The sequence below is a fragment of the Symphalangus syndactylus genome, chromosome 18 (genome assembly GCF_028878055.3).
Source record: "Symphalangus syndactylus isolate Jambi chromosome 18, NHGRI_mSymSyn1-v2.1_pri, whole genome shotgun sequence".
NCBI classification, from domain to species: domain Eukaryota; kingdom Metazoa; phylum Chordata; class Mammalia; order Primates; family Hylobatidae; genus Symphalangus; species Symphalangus syndactylus.
The window spans coordinates 52,616,439-52,630,308 of NC_072440.2; positions in this window are offsets into that span (position 1 = coordinate 52,616,439).

The following is a 13,870-nucleotide window of genomic DNA, read 5'->3' on the forward strand; positions in this document are numbered from 1 at the left end:
AAACTGCTCAATCAAAAGAAAGTTTCTACTCTGTGAGGTGAATGCACAGAATAGAACAAAGTTTCAGAGAATTCTTCTGTTAATATTTATGGGGATATATTTCGTTTTTCATTGTAGGCCACAATATTCTCCAACTGTCCACTTGCAGATTCCACAAAAAGAGTTTCAAAACTGCTCAATCAAAAGAAAGGTTGAACTCCGTGAGATGAATGCACAGAATCGAAAGAAGTTTCACAGAATGCTTCAGTGTAGTTTTTACTTGAAGATATTTCATTTTTCACTGTAGGTCTCAATTTTCTCCAAATGTCCACTTGCAGATTCTACATAAAGTGTATTTCAAAACTGCTCAATAAAAAGAATGGTTCAAATCTGTGAGATGTACGCACAGAATAGAAAATAGTTTCACAGAATGCGTCAATGTAGTTTTTATGGGAAGATATTCCGTTTTTCACCGTAAGCCTCAATGTTCTCCCAATATCCACTTGCAGATTCTACAAAAACTGTGTTTCAAAACAGCTCAATCACAATTAAAGTTCAACTCTGTTAGACGAATGCACGGAATAGAGAAAAGTTTCACAGAATTCTTCTGTGTAGTTTTTATGGGAAGATGTTTCCTTTTTCATCGTAAGCGTCAAACTTCTCAAATTGTCCACTTGCAGATGCTACAAAAAGAGTGCTTCCAAACAGCTCAATCAAAAGAAAGTTTCAAGTCTCTTAGAGGAAAGCATAAATCATAAAGTAGTTTCACGGAATGCTTCCGTGTAGTTTTTACTTGAAGATATTCCTTTTTTCACAAAAGACCGCAATATTCTCCAAAGGTACACTTGGAGATTCTACAAAAAGTGTGTTTCAAAACTGCTCAATCAAAAGAAATGTTCAACACTGTGAAATGAATGCACAGAATAGGGAAATGTTTCACAGAATGCTTCTGTGTAGTTTTTATAGGAACATATTTCATTTTTCACCCTAGACCTCATAGCTCTCCAAACGACCCTTGCAGATTCTAGAAAAAGAGTGTTTCAAAACTCCTCAATTAAGGGAAGCTTTCTACTCTGTGAGATGAATATTCAGAATAGAAAGAAGTTACACAGAATTCTTCAGTGTAGTTTTTATAGTAAGATAATTCGTTTTTCAACATAGGCCTCAATGTTCTCCAAAGGTCCACTTACAGATTGTACAAAAGGAGTGTGTCACAGCAGATCAATCAAAATAAATGTTCAACTCCGTAGGATGAATGCACCGACCAGAAAAACGTTTCACAGAATGCTTCTGTGTAGTCGTTATTTGCAGATATTCCTGTTTCCACGATAGGCCTCAATGTGCTGCGAATGTCCACTTGTAGTTTCTACAAAAAGGGTGTTTCAAAACTGCTCAATCAAAAGAAATGTTCAACTCTGTGTGACGAATGCACAGAAGAGAAAGGAGTTTCACAGAATGATTCAGTGTAGTTTTTATGTGAAGATATTTCGTTTTTCACCAAAGGCCTCAATGTTCTACAAATGTCCGCTTGCAGATTCTACAAAAAGAGTGTGTCAAAACAGCTCTATCCAAAGAAAGGTTCAACTCCATTCGATGAATGCACAGAACAGAAAAAAGTTCCATAGAAGGTTTCTGTGTGGTTTTTACATGAAGATATTTCGTTTTTCACTGCAGGCCACAATATTCTCCAAGTGTCCAGTTGCAGATTCTACGAAAAGAGTGTTTCAAAAGTGCTCAATCAAAAGAAAGGTTCAACTCTGTGAGATGAAGGCACAGAATAGAAAGCAGTTTCACAGAATCCTTCTCTGTAGTTTTCACGGGAAGATATTTCGTTTTTAGCCATAGGCCTCAACGTTCTCCAAATGTCCACTTGCAGATTCTACAAAAAGTGTGTTTCAAAACAGCTCCATCAAAAGAAAGGTTCAACTCTGTCAGGTGAATGTGCAGAACAGGGTAATGTTTCACAGAATGCTTCTGTGTACTCTTTATGGGAAGATATTTCGTTTTTCACTACAGGCCTCAAATTTCTCCAAATATCCAATTGCAGATTCTACAAAAAGTGTTTTTCCAAACAGACCAGTCAAAAGAAAGGTTCAACTCGGTTGGATTAATGCACAGATCAGAAAAAGTTTCACAGAACGCTTCTGTGTAGTTTTTATTTTCAGATATTCCTTTTTGCGCGATAGGCCTCAAGGCGCGGCAAGTGTCCACTTGCAGATTATCAGAAAAAAGAGTGTTTCAAAACTGCTCAATCAAAAGAAAGGTTCTACTCTGTGAGGTGAACGCACAGAATAGAAAGAAGTTTTACAGAATGCTTCTGTGTATTTTTTATGGGAAAACATTTTGTTTTTCACCACAGGCCTCAATGTTCTCCAAATGTCCACTTGCAGATTCTACAAAAAGAGGGTTTAAAAAAACAGCTCAATCAAAAGAAAGGTTAAATTCTGTTAGATGAAAGCACAGATTACAAAGAAGTTTCACAGAATGCGCCTGTGTAGTTTTTACTTGAAGATATTTCGCTTGTCTCTGTAGGCCTCAATGTTCTCCAAATGTCCACTTGCAGATTCTACCTAAAGAGTGTTTGAAAACTGCTCAATCAAAACAAAGTTTCAACTCCGTGAGATGAATGCACAGAATAGAAAGAGGTTTCACAGAATGCTTCAGTGCAGCTTTTTTGGTGAGATATTTCATTTTTCACCATAGGCCACATATTTCTCCAAATGTCCAATTGCATATTCTAGAAAAAGAGTGTTTCAAAACTGCTCAATCAAAAGAAAGTTACTAGTCTGTGAGGTGAATGCACAGAATAGAAAGAAGTTTCACAGAATGCTTCTGTGTAGTTTTTATAGTGAGATAATTCGTTTTTCACCATGAGCCTCAATGTTCTCCAAATGTCCACTTGCGGATTCTACAAACAGTGTGTTTCAAAACAGATCAATCCAAAGAAATGTTCAACTCTGTTGGATGAATGCACAGATCAGAAAGAAGTTGCACAGAATGCTTCTGTGTAGTTTTTATAGTAAGATAATTCGTTTTACACCGTAGGCCTCAATGCTCTCCAAATGTCCACTTACAGATTATACAAAAAGAGTGTTTCAAAACAGCTCAATCAAAAGAAGAGTTCAGCTCTGTTAGATGAATGCACAGAACAGAGAAAAGTTTCTCAGAATGTTTCTGTGTAGTATTTACTGGAAGATATTTCATTTTTCACTATTGGCCTCAATGTTCCCCAAATGTCCACTTGCAGATTCTACAAAAATGAGTGCTGCAAAACTGCTCAATCAAAAGAAAGTTTCTACTCTGTGAGGTGAATGCACAGAATAGAACAAAGTTTCACAGAATTCTTCTGTTAATATTTATGGGGATATATTTCGTTTTTCATTGTAGGCCACAATATTCTCCAACTGTCCACTTGCAGATTCCACAAAAAGAGTTTCAAAACTGCTCAATCAAAAGAAAGGTTGAACTCTGTGAGATGAATGCACAGAATCGAAAGAAGTTTCACAGAATGCTTCAGTGTAGTTTTTACTTGAAGATATTTCATTTTTCACTGTAGGTCTCAATTTTCTCCAAATGTCCACTTGCAGATTCTACATAAAGTGTATTTCAAAACTGCTCAATAAAAAGAATGGTTCAAATCTGTGAGATGTACGCACAGAATAGAAAATAGTTTCACAGAATGCGTCAATGTAGTTTTTATGGGAAGATATTCCGTTTTTCACCGTAAGCCTCAATGTTCTCCCAATATCCACTTGCAGATTCTACAAAAACTGTGTTTCAAAACAGCTCAATCACAATTAAAGTTCAACTCTGTTAGACGAATGCACGGAATAGAGAAAAGTTTCACAGAATTCTTCTGTGTAGTTTTTATGGGAAGATGTTTCCTTTTTCATCGTAAGCGTCAAACTTCTCAAATTGTCCACTTGCAGATGCTACAAAAAGAGTGCTTCCAAACAGCTCAATCAAAAGAAAGTTTCAAGTCTCTTAGAGGAAAGCATAAATCATAAAGTAGTTTCACGGAATGCTTCCGTGTAGTTTTTACTTGAAGATATTCCTTTTTTCACAAAAGACCGCAATATTCTCCAAAGGTACACTTGGAGATTCTACAAAAAGTGTGTTTCAAAACTGCTCAATCAAAAGAAATGTTCAACACTGTGAAATGAATGCACAGAATAGGGAAATGTTTCACAGAATGCTTCTGTGTAGTTTTTATAGGAACATATTTCATTTTTCACCCTAGACCTCATAGCTCTCCAAACGACCCTTGCAGATTCTAGAAAAAGAGTGTTTCAAAACTCCTCAATTAAGGGAAGCTTTCTACTCTGTGAGATGAATATTCAGAATAGAAAGAAGTTACACAGAATTCTTCAGTGTAGTTTTTATAGTAAGATAATTCGTTTTTCAACATAGGCCTCAATGTTCTCCAAAGGTCCACTTACAGATTGTACAAAAGGAGTGTGTCACAGCAGATCAATCAAAATAAATGTTCAACTCCGTAGGATGAATGCACCGACCAGAAAAACGTTTCACAGAATGCTTCTGTGTAGTCGTTATTTGCAGATATTCCTGTTTCCACGATAGGCCTCAATGTGCTGCGAATGTCCACTTGTAGTTTCTACAAAAAGGGTGTTTCAAAACTGCTCAATCAAAAGAAATGTTCAACTCTGTGTGACGAATGCACAGAAGAGAAAGGAGTTTCACAGAATGATTCAGTGTAGTTTTTATGTGAAGATATTTCGTTTTTCACCAAAGGCCTCAATGTTCTACAAATGTCCGCTTGCAGATTCTACAAAAAGAGTGTGTCAAAACAGCTCTATCCAAAGAAAGGTTCAACTCCATTCGATGAATGCACAGAACAGAAAAAAGTTCCATAGAAGGTTTCTGTGTGGTTTTTACATGAAGATATTTCGTTTTTCACTGCAGGCCACAATATTCTCCAAGTGTCCAGTTGCAGATTCTACGAAAAGAGTGTTTCAAAAGTGCTCAATCAAAAGAAAGGTTCAACTCTGTGAGATGAAGGCACAGAATAGAAAGCAGTTTCACAGAATCCTTCTCTGTAGTTTTCACGGGAAGATATTTCGTTTTTAGCCATAGGCCTCAACGTTCTCCAAATGTCCACTTGCAGATTCTACAAAAAGTGTGTTTCAAAACAGCTCCATCAAAAGAAAGGTTCAACTCTGTCAGGTGAATGTGCAGAACAGGGTAATGTTTCACAGAATGCTTCTGTGTACTCTTTATGGGAAGATATTTCGTTTTTCACTACAGGCCTCAAATTTCTCCAAATATCCAATTGCAGATTCTACAAAAAGTGTTTTTCCAAACAGACCAGTCAAAAGAAAGGTTCAACTCGGTTGGATTAATGCACAGATCAGAAAAAGTTTCACAGAACGCTTCTGTGTAGTTTTTATTTTCAGATATTCCTTTTTGCGCGATAGGCCTCAAGGCGCGGCAAGTGTCCACTTGCAGATTATCAGAAAAAAGAGTGTTTCAAAACTGCTCAATCAAAAGAAAGGTTCTACTCTGTGAGGTGAACGCACAGAATAGAAAGAAGTTTTACAGAATGCTTCTGTGTATTTTTTATGGGAAAACATTTTGTTTTTCACCACAGGCCTCAATGTTCTCCAAATGTCCACTTGCAGATTCTACAAAAAGAGGGTTTAAAAAAACAGCTCAATCAAAAGAAAGGTTAAATTCTGTTAGATGAAAGCACAGATTACAAAGAAGTTTCACAGAATGCGCCTGTGTAGTTTTTACTTGAAGATATTTCGCTTGTCTCTGTAGGCCTCAATGTTCTCCAAATGTCCACTTGCAGATTCTACCTAAAGAGTGTTTGAAAACTGCTCAATCAAAACAAAGTTTCAACTCCGTGAGATGAATGCACAGAATAGAAAGAGGTTTCACAGAATGCTTCAGTGCAGCTTTTTTGGTGAGATATTTCATTTTTCACCATAGGCCACATATTTCTCCAAATGTCCAATTGCATATTCTAGAAAAAGAGTGTTTCAAAACTGCTCAATCAAAAGAAAGTTACTAGTCTGTGAGGTGAATGCACAGAATAGAAAGAAGTTTCACAGAATGCTTCTGTGTAGTTTTTATAGTGAGATAATTCGTTTTTCACCATGAGCCTCAATGTTCTCCAAATGTCCACTTGCGGATTCTACAAACAGTGTGTTTCAAAACAGATCAATCCAAAGAAATGTTCAACTCTGTTGGATGAATGCACAGATCAGAAAGAAGTTGCACAGAATGCTTCTGTGTAGTTTTTATAGTAAGATAATTCGTTTTACACCGTAGGCCTCAATGCTCTCCAAATGTCCACTTACAGATTATACAAAAAGAGTGTTTCAAAACAGCTCAATCAAAAGAAGAGTTCAGCTCTGTTAGATGAATGCACAGAACAGAGAAAAGTTTCTCAGAATGTTTCTGTGTAGTATTTACTGGAAGATATTTCATTTTTCACTATTGGCCTCAATGTTCCCCAAATGTCCACTTGCAGATTCTACAAAAATGAGTGTTGCAAAACTGCTCAATCAAAAGAAAGTTTCTACTCTGTGAGGTGAATGCACAGAATAGAACAAAGTTTCACAGAATTCTTCTGTTAATATTTATGGGGATATATTTCGTTTTTCATTGTAGGCCACAATATTCTCCAACTGTCCACTTGCAGATTCCACAAAAAGAGTTTCAAAACTGCTCAATCAAAAGAAAGGTTGAACTCTGTGAGATGAATGCACAGAATCGAAAGAAGTTTCACAGAATGCTTCAGTGTAGTTTTTACTTGAAGATATTTCATTTTTCACTGTAGGTCTCAATTTTCTCCAAATGTCCACTTGCAGATTCTACATAAAGTGTATTTCAAAACTGCTCAATAAAAAGAATGGTTCAAATCTGTGAGATGTACGCACAGAATAGAAAATAGTTTCACAGAATGCGTCAATGTAGTTTTTATGGGAAGATATTCCGTTTTTCACCGTAAGCCTCAATGTTCTCCCAATATCCACTTGTAGATTCTACAAAAACTGTGTTTCAAAACAGCTCAATCACAATTAAAGTTCAACTCTGTTCGACGAATGCACGGAATAGAGAAAAGTTTCACAGAATTCTTCTGTGTAGTTTTTATGGGAAGATGTTTCCTTTTTCATCGTAAGCGTCAAACTTCTCAAATTGTCCACTTGCAGATGCTACAAAAAGAGTGCTTCCAAACAGCTCAATCAAAAGAAAGTTTCAAGTCTCTTAGAGGAAAGCATAAATCATAAAGTAGTTTCACGGAATGCTTCCGTGTAGTTTTTACTTGAAGATATTTCTTTTTTCACAAAAGACCGCAATATTCTCCAAAGGTACACTTGGAGATTCTACAAAAAGTGTGTTTCAAAACTGCTCAATCAAAAGAAATGTTCAACACTGTGAAATGAATGCACAGAATAGGGAAATGTTTCACAGAATGCTTCTGTGTAGTTTTTATAGGAACATATTTCATTTTTCACCCTAGACCTCATAGCTCTCCAAACGACCCTTGCAGATTCTAGAAAAAGAGTGTTTCAAAACTCCTCAATTAAGGGAAGCTTTCTACTCTGTGAGATGAATATTCAGAATAGAAAGAAGTTACACAGAATTCTTCAGTGTAGTTTTTATAGTAAGATAATTCGTTTTTCAACATAGGCCTCAATGTTCTCCAAAGGTCCACTTACAGATTGTACAAAAGGAGTGTGTCACAGCAGATCAATCAAAATAAATGTTCAACCCCGTAGGATGAATGCACCGACCAGAAAAACGTTTCACAGAATGCTTCTGTGTAGTCGTTATTTGCAGATATTCCTGTTTCCACGATAGGCCTCAATGTGCTGCGAATGTCCACTTGTAGTTTCTACAAAAAGGGTGTTTCAAAACTGCTCAATCAAAAGAAATGTTCAACTCTGTGTGACGAATGCACAGAAGAGAAAGAAGTTTCACAGAATGATTCAGTGTAGTTTTTATGTGAAGATATTTCGTTTTTCACCAAAGGCCTCAATGTTCTACAAATGTCCGCTTGCAGATTCTACAAAAAGAGTGTGTCAAAACAGCTCTATCCAAAGAAAGGTTCAACTCCATTCGATGAATGCACAGAACAGAAAAAAGTTCCATAGAAGGTTTCTGTGTGGTTTTTACATGAAGATATTTCGTTTTTCACTGCAGGCCACAATATTCTCCAAGTGTCCAGTTGCAGATTCTACGAAAAGAGTGTTTCAAAAGTGCTCAATCAAAAGAAAGGTTCAACTCTGTGAGATGAAGGCACAGAATAGAAAGCAGTTTCACAGAATCCTTCTCTGTAGTTTTCACGGGAAGATATTTCGTTTTTAGCCATAGGCCTCAACGTTCTCCAAATGTCCACTTGCAGATTCTACAAAAAGTGTGTTTCAAAACAGCTCCATCAAAAGAAAGGTTCAACTCTGTCAGGTGAATGTGCAGAACAGGGTAATGTTTCACAGAATGCTTCTGTGTACTCTTTAGGGGAAGATATTTCGTTTTTCACTACAGGCCTCAAATTTCTCCAAATATCCAATTGCAGATTCTACAAAAAGTGTTTTTCCAAACAGACCAGTCAAAAGAAAGGTTCAACTCGGTTGGATTAATGCACAGATCAGAAAAAGTTTCACAGAACGCTTCTGTGTAGTTTTTATTTTCAGATATTCCTTTTTGCGCGATAGGCCTCAAGGCGCGGCAAGTGTCCACTTGCAGATTATCAGAAAAAAGAGTGTTTCAAAACTGCTCAATCAAAAGAAAGGTTCTACTCTGTGAGGTGAACGCACAGAATAGAAAGAAGTTTTACAGAATGCTTCTGTGTATTTTTTATGGGAAAACATTTTGTTTTTCACCACAGGCCTCAATGTTCTCCAAATGTCCACTTGCAGATTCTACAAAAAGAGGGTTTAAAAAAACAGCTCAATCAAAAGAAAGGTTAAATTCTGTTAGATGAAAGCACAGATTACAAAGAAGTTTCACAGAATGCGCCTGTGTAGTTTTTACTTGAAGATATTTCGCTTGTCTCTGTAGGCCTCAATGTTCTCCAAATGTCCACTTGCAGATTCTACCTAAAGAGTGTTTGAAAACTGCTCAATCAAAACAAAGTTTCAACTCCGTGAGATGAATGCACAGAATAGAAAGAGGTTTCACAGAATGCTTCAGTGCAGCTTTTTTGGTGAGATATTTCATTTTTCACCATAGGCCACATATTTCTCCAAATGTCCAATTGCATATTCTAGAAAAAGAGTGTTTCAAAACTGCTCAATCAAAAGGAAGTTACTAGTCTGTGAGGTGAATGCACAGAATAGAAAGAAGTTTCACAGAATGCTTCTGTGTAGTTTTTATAGTGAGATAATTCGTTTTTCGCCATGAGCCTCAATGTTCTCCAAATGTCCACTTGCGGATTCTACAAACAGTGTGTTTCAAAACAGATCAATCCAAAGAAATGTTCAACTCTGTTGGATGAATGCACATATCAGAAAGAAGTTGCACAGAATGCTTCTGTGTAGTTTTTATAGTAAGATAATTCGTTTTACACCATAGGCCTCAATGCTCTCCAAATGTCCACTTACAGATTATACAAAAAGAGTGTTTCAAAACAGCTCAATCAAAAGAAGAGTTCAGCTCTGTTAGATGAATGCACAGAACAGAGAAAAGTTTCTCAGAATGTTTCTGTGTAGTATTTACTGGAAGATATTTCATTTTTCACTATTGGCCTCAATGTTCCCCAAATGTCCACTTGCAGATTCTACAAAAATGAGTGTTGCAAAACTGCTCAATCAAAAGAAAGTTTCTACTCTGTGAGGTGAATGCACAGAATAGAACAAAGTTTCACAGAATTCTTCTGTTAATATTTATGGGGATATATTTCGTTTTTCATTGTAGGCCACAATATTCTCCAACTGTCCACTTGCAGATTCCACAAAAAGAGTTTCAAAACTGCTCAATCAAAAGAAAGGTTGAACTCTGTGAGATGAATGCACAGAATCGAAAGAAGTTTCACAGAATGCTTCAGTGTAGTTTTTACTTGAAGATATTTCATTTTTCACTGTAGGTGTCAATTTTCTCCAAATGTCCACTTGCAGATTCTACATAAAGTGTATTTCAAAACTGCTCAATAAAAAGAATGGTTCAAATCTGTGAGATGTACGCACAGAATAGAAAATAGTTTCACAGAATGCGTCAGTGTAGTTTTTATGGGAAGATATTCCGTTTTTCACCGTAAGCCTCAATGTTCTCCCAATATCCACTTGCAGATTCTACGAAAACTGTGTTTCAAAACAGCTCAATCACAATTAAAGTTCACCTCTGTTAGACGAATGCACGGAATAGAGAAAAGTTTCACAGAATTCTTCTGTGTAGTTTTTATGGGAAGATGTTTCCTTTTTCATCGTAAGCGTCAAACTTCTCAAATTGTCCACTTGCAGATGCTACAAAAAGAGTGCTTCCAAACAGCTCAATCAAAAGAAAGTTTCAAGTCTCTTAGAGGAAAGCATAAATCATAAAGTAGTTTCACGGAATGCTTCCGTGTAGTTTCTACTTGAAGATATTTCTTTTTTCACAAAAGACCGCAATATTCTCCAAAGGTACACTTGGAGATTCTACAAAAAGTGTGTTTCAAAACTGCTCAATCAAAAGAAATGTTCAACCCTGTGAAATGAATGCACAGAATAGGGAAATGTTTCACAGAATGCTTCTGTGTAGTTTTTATAGGAACATATTTCATTTTTCACCCTAGACCTCATAGCTCTCCAAACGACCCTTGCAGATTCTAGAAAAAGAGTGTTTCAAAACTCCTCAATTAAGGGAAGCTTTCTACTCCGTGAGATGAATATTCGGAATAGAAAGAAGTTACACAGAATTCTTCAGTGTAGTTTTTATAGTAAGATAATTCGTTTTTCAACATAGGCCTCAATGTTCTCCAAAGGTCCACTTACAGATTGTACAAAAGGAGTGTGTCACAGCAGATCAATCAAAATAAATGTTCAACTCCGTAGGATGAATGCACAGACCAGAAAAACGTTTCACAGAATGCTTCTGTGTAGTCGTTATTTGCAGATATTCCTGTTTCCACGATAGGCCTCAATGTGCTGCGAATGTCCACTTGTAGTTTCTACAAAAAGAGTGTTTCAAAACTGCTCAATCAAAAGAAATGTTCAACTCCGTGTGACGAATGCACAGAAGAGAAAGAAGTTTCACAGGATGATTCAGTGTAGTTTTTATGTGAAGATATTTCGTTTTTCACCAAAGGCCTCAATGTTCTACAAATGTCCGCTTGCAGATTCTACAAAAAGAGTGTGTCAAAACAGCTCTATCCAAAGAAAGGTTCAACTCCATTCGATGAATGCACAGAACAGAAAAAAGTTCCACAGAAGGTTTCTGTGTGGTTTTTACATGAAGATATTTCGTTTTTCACTGCAGGCCACAATATTCTCCAAGTGTCCAGTTGCAGATTCTACGAAAAGAGTGTTTCAAAAGTGCTCAATCAAAAGAAAGGTTCAACTCTGTGAGATGAAGGCACAGAATAGAAAGCAGTTTCACAGAATCCTTCTCTGTAGTTTTCACGGGAAGATATTTCGTTTTTAGCCATAGGCCTCAACGTTCTCCAAATGTCCACTTGCAGATTCTGCAAAAAGTGTGTTTCAAAACAGCTCCATCAAAAGAAAGGTTCAACTCTGTCAGGTGAATGTGCAGAACAGGGTAATGTTTCACAGAATGCTTCTGTGTAGTCTTTAGGGGAAGATATTTCGTTTTTCACTACAGGCCACAAATTTCTCCAAATATCCAATTGCAGATTCTACAAAAAGTGTTTTTCAAAACAGACCAGTCAAAAGAAAGGTTCAACTCGGTTGGATTAATGCACAGATCAGAAAAAGTTTCACAGAACGCTTCTGTGTAGTTTTTATTTTCTGATATTCCTTTTTCCGCGATAGGCCTCAAGGCGCGGCAAGTGTCCACTTGCAGATTATAAGAAAAAAGAGTGTTTCAAAACTGCTCAATCAAAAGAAAGGTTCTACTCTGTGAGGTGAACGCACAGAATAGAAAGAAGTTTTACAGAATGCTTCTGTGTATTTTTTATGGGAAAACATTTTGTTTTTCACCACAGGCCTCAATGTTCTCCAAATGTCCACTTGCAGATTCTACAAAAAGAGGGTTTAAAAAAACAGCTCAATCAAAAGAAAGGTTAAATTCTGTTAGATGAAAGCACAGATTACAAAGAAGTTTCACAGAATGCGCCTGTGTAGTTTTTACTTGAAGATATTTCGCTTGTCTCTGTAGGCCTCAATGTTCTCCAAATGTCCACTTGCAGATTCTACCTAAAGAGTGTTTGAAAACTGCTCAATCAAAACAAAGTTTCAACTCCGTGAGATGAATGCACAGAATAGAAAGAGGTTTCACAGAATGCTTCAGTGCAGCTTTTTTGGTGAGATATTTCATTTTTCACCATAGGCCACATATTTCTCCAAATGTCCAATTGCATATTCTAGAAAAAGAGTGTTTCAAAACTGCTCAATCAAAAGGAAGTTACTAGTCTGTGAGGTGAATGCACAGAATAGAAAGAAGTTTCACAGAATGCTTCTGTGTAGTTTTTATAGTGAGATAATTCGTTTTTCGCCATGAGCCTCAATGTTCTCCAAATGTCCACTTGCGGATTCTACAAACAGTGTGTTTCAAAACAGATCAATCCAAAGAAATGTTCAACTCTGTTGGATGAATGCACAGATCAGAAAGAAGTTGCACAGAATGCTTCTGTGTAGTTTTTATAGTAAGATAATTCGTTTTACACCATAGGCCTCAATGCTCTCCAAATGTCCACTTACAGATTATACAAAAAGAGTGTTTCAAAACAGCTCAATCAAAAGAAGAGTTCAGCTCTGTTAGATGAATGCACAGAACAGAGAAAAGTTTCTCAGAATGTTTCTGTGTAGTATTTACTGGAAGATATTTCATTTTTCACTATTGGCCTCAATGTTCCCCAAATGTCCACTTGCAGATTCTACAAAAATGAGTGTTGCAAAACTGCTCAATCAAAAGAAAGTTTCTACTCTGTGAGGTGAATGCACAGAATAGAACAAAGTTTCACAGAATTCTTCTGTTAATATTTATGGGGATATATTTCGTTTTTCATTGTAGGCCACAATATTCTCCAACTGTCCACTTGCAGATTCCACAAAAAGAGTTTCAAAACTGCTCAATCAAAAGAAAGGTTGAACTCTGTGAGATGAATGCACAGAATCGAAAGAAGTTTCACAGAATGCTTCAGTGTAGTTTTTACTTGAAGATATTTCATTTTTCACTGTAGGTCTCAATTTTCTCCAAATGTCCACTTGCAGATTCTACATAAAGTGTATTTCAAAACTGCTCAATAAAAAGAATGGTTCAAATCTGTGAGATGTACGCACAGAATAGAAAATAGTTTCACAGAATGCGTCAGTGTAGTTTTTATGGGAAGATATTCCGTTTTTCACCGTAAGCCTCAATGTTCTCCCAATATCCACTTGCAGATTCTACGAAAACTGTGTTTCAAAACAGCTCAATCACAATTAAAGTTCACCTCTGTTAGACGAATGCACGGAATAGAGAAAAGTTTCACAGAATTCTTCTGTGTAGTTTTTATGGGAAGATGTTTCCTTTTTCATCGTAAGCGTCAAACTTCTCAAATTGTCCACTTGCAGATGCTACAAAAAGAGTGCTTCCAAACAGCTCAATCAAAAGAAAGTTTCAAGTCTCTTAGAGGAAAGCATAAATCATAAAGTAGTTTCACGGAATGCTTCCGTGTAGTTTCTACTTGAAGATATTTCTTTTTTCACAAAAGACCGCAATATTCTCCAAAGGTACACTTGGAGATTCTACAAAAAGTGTGTTTCAAAACTGCTCAATCAAAAGAAAT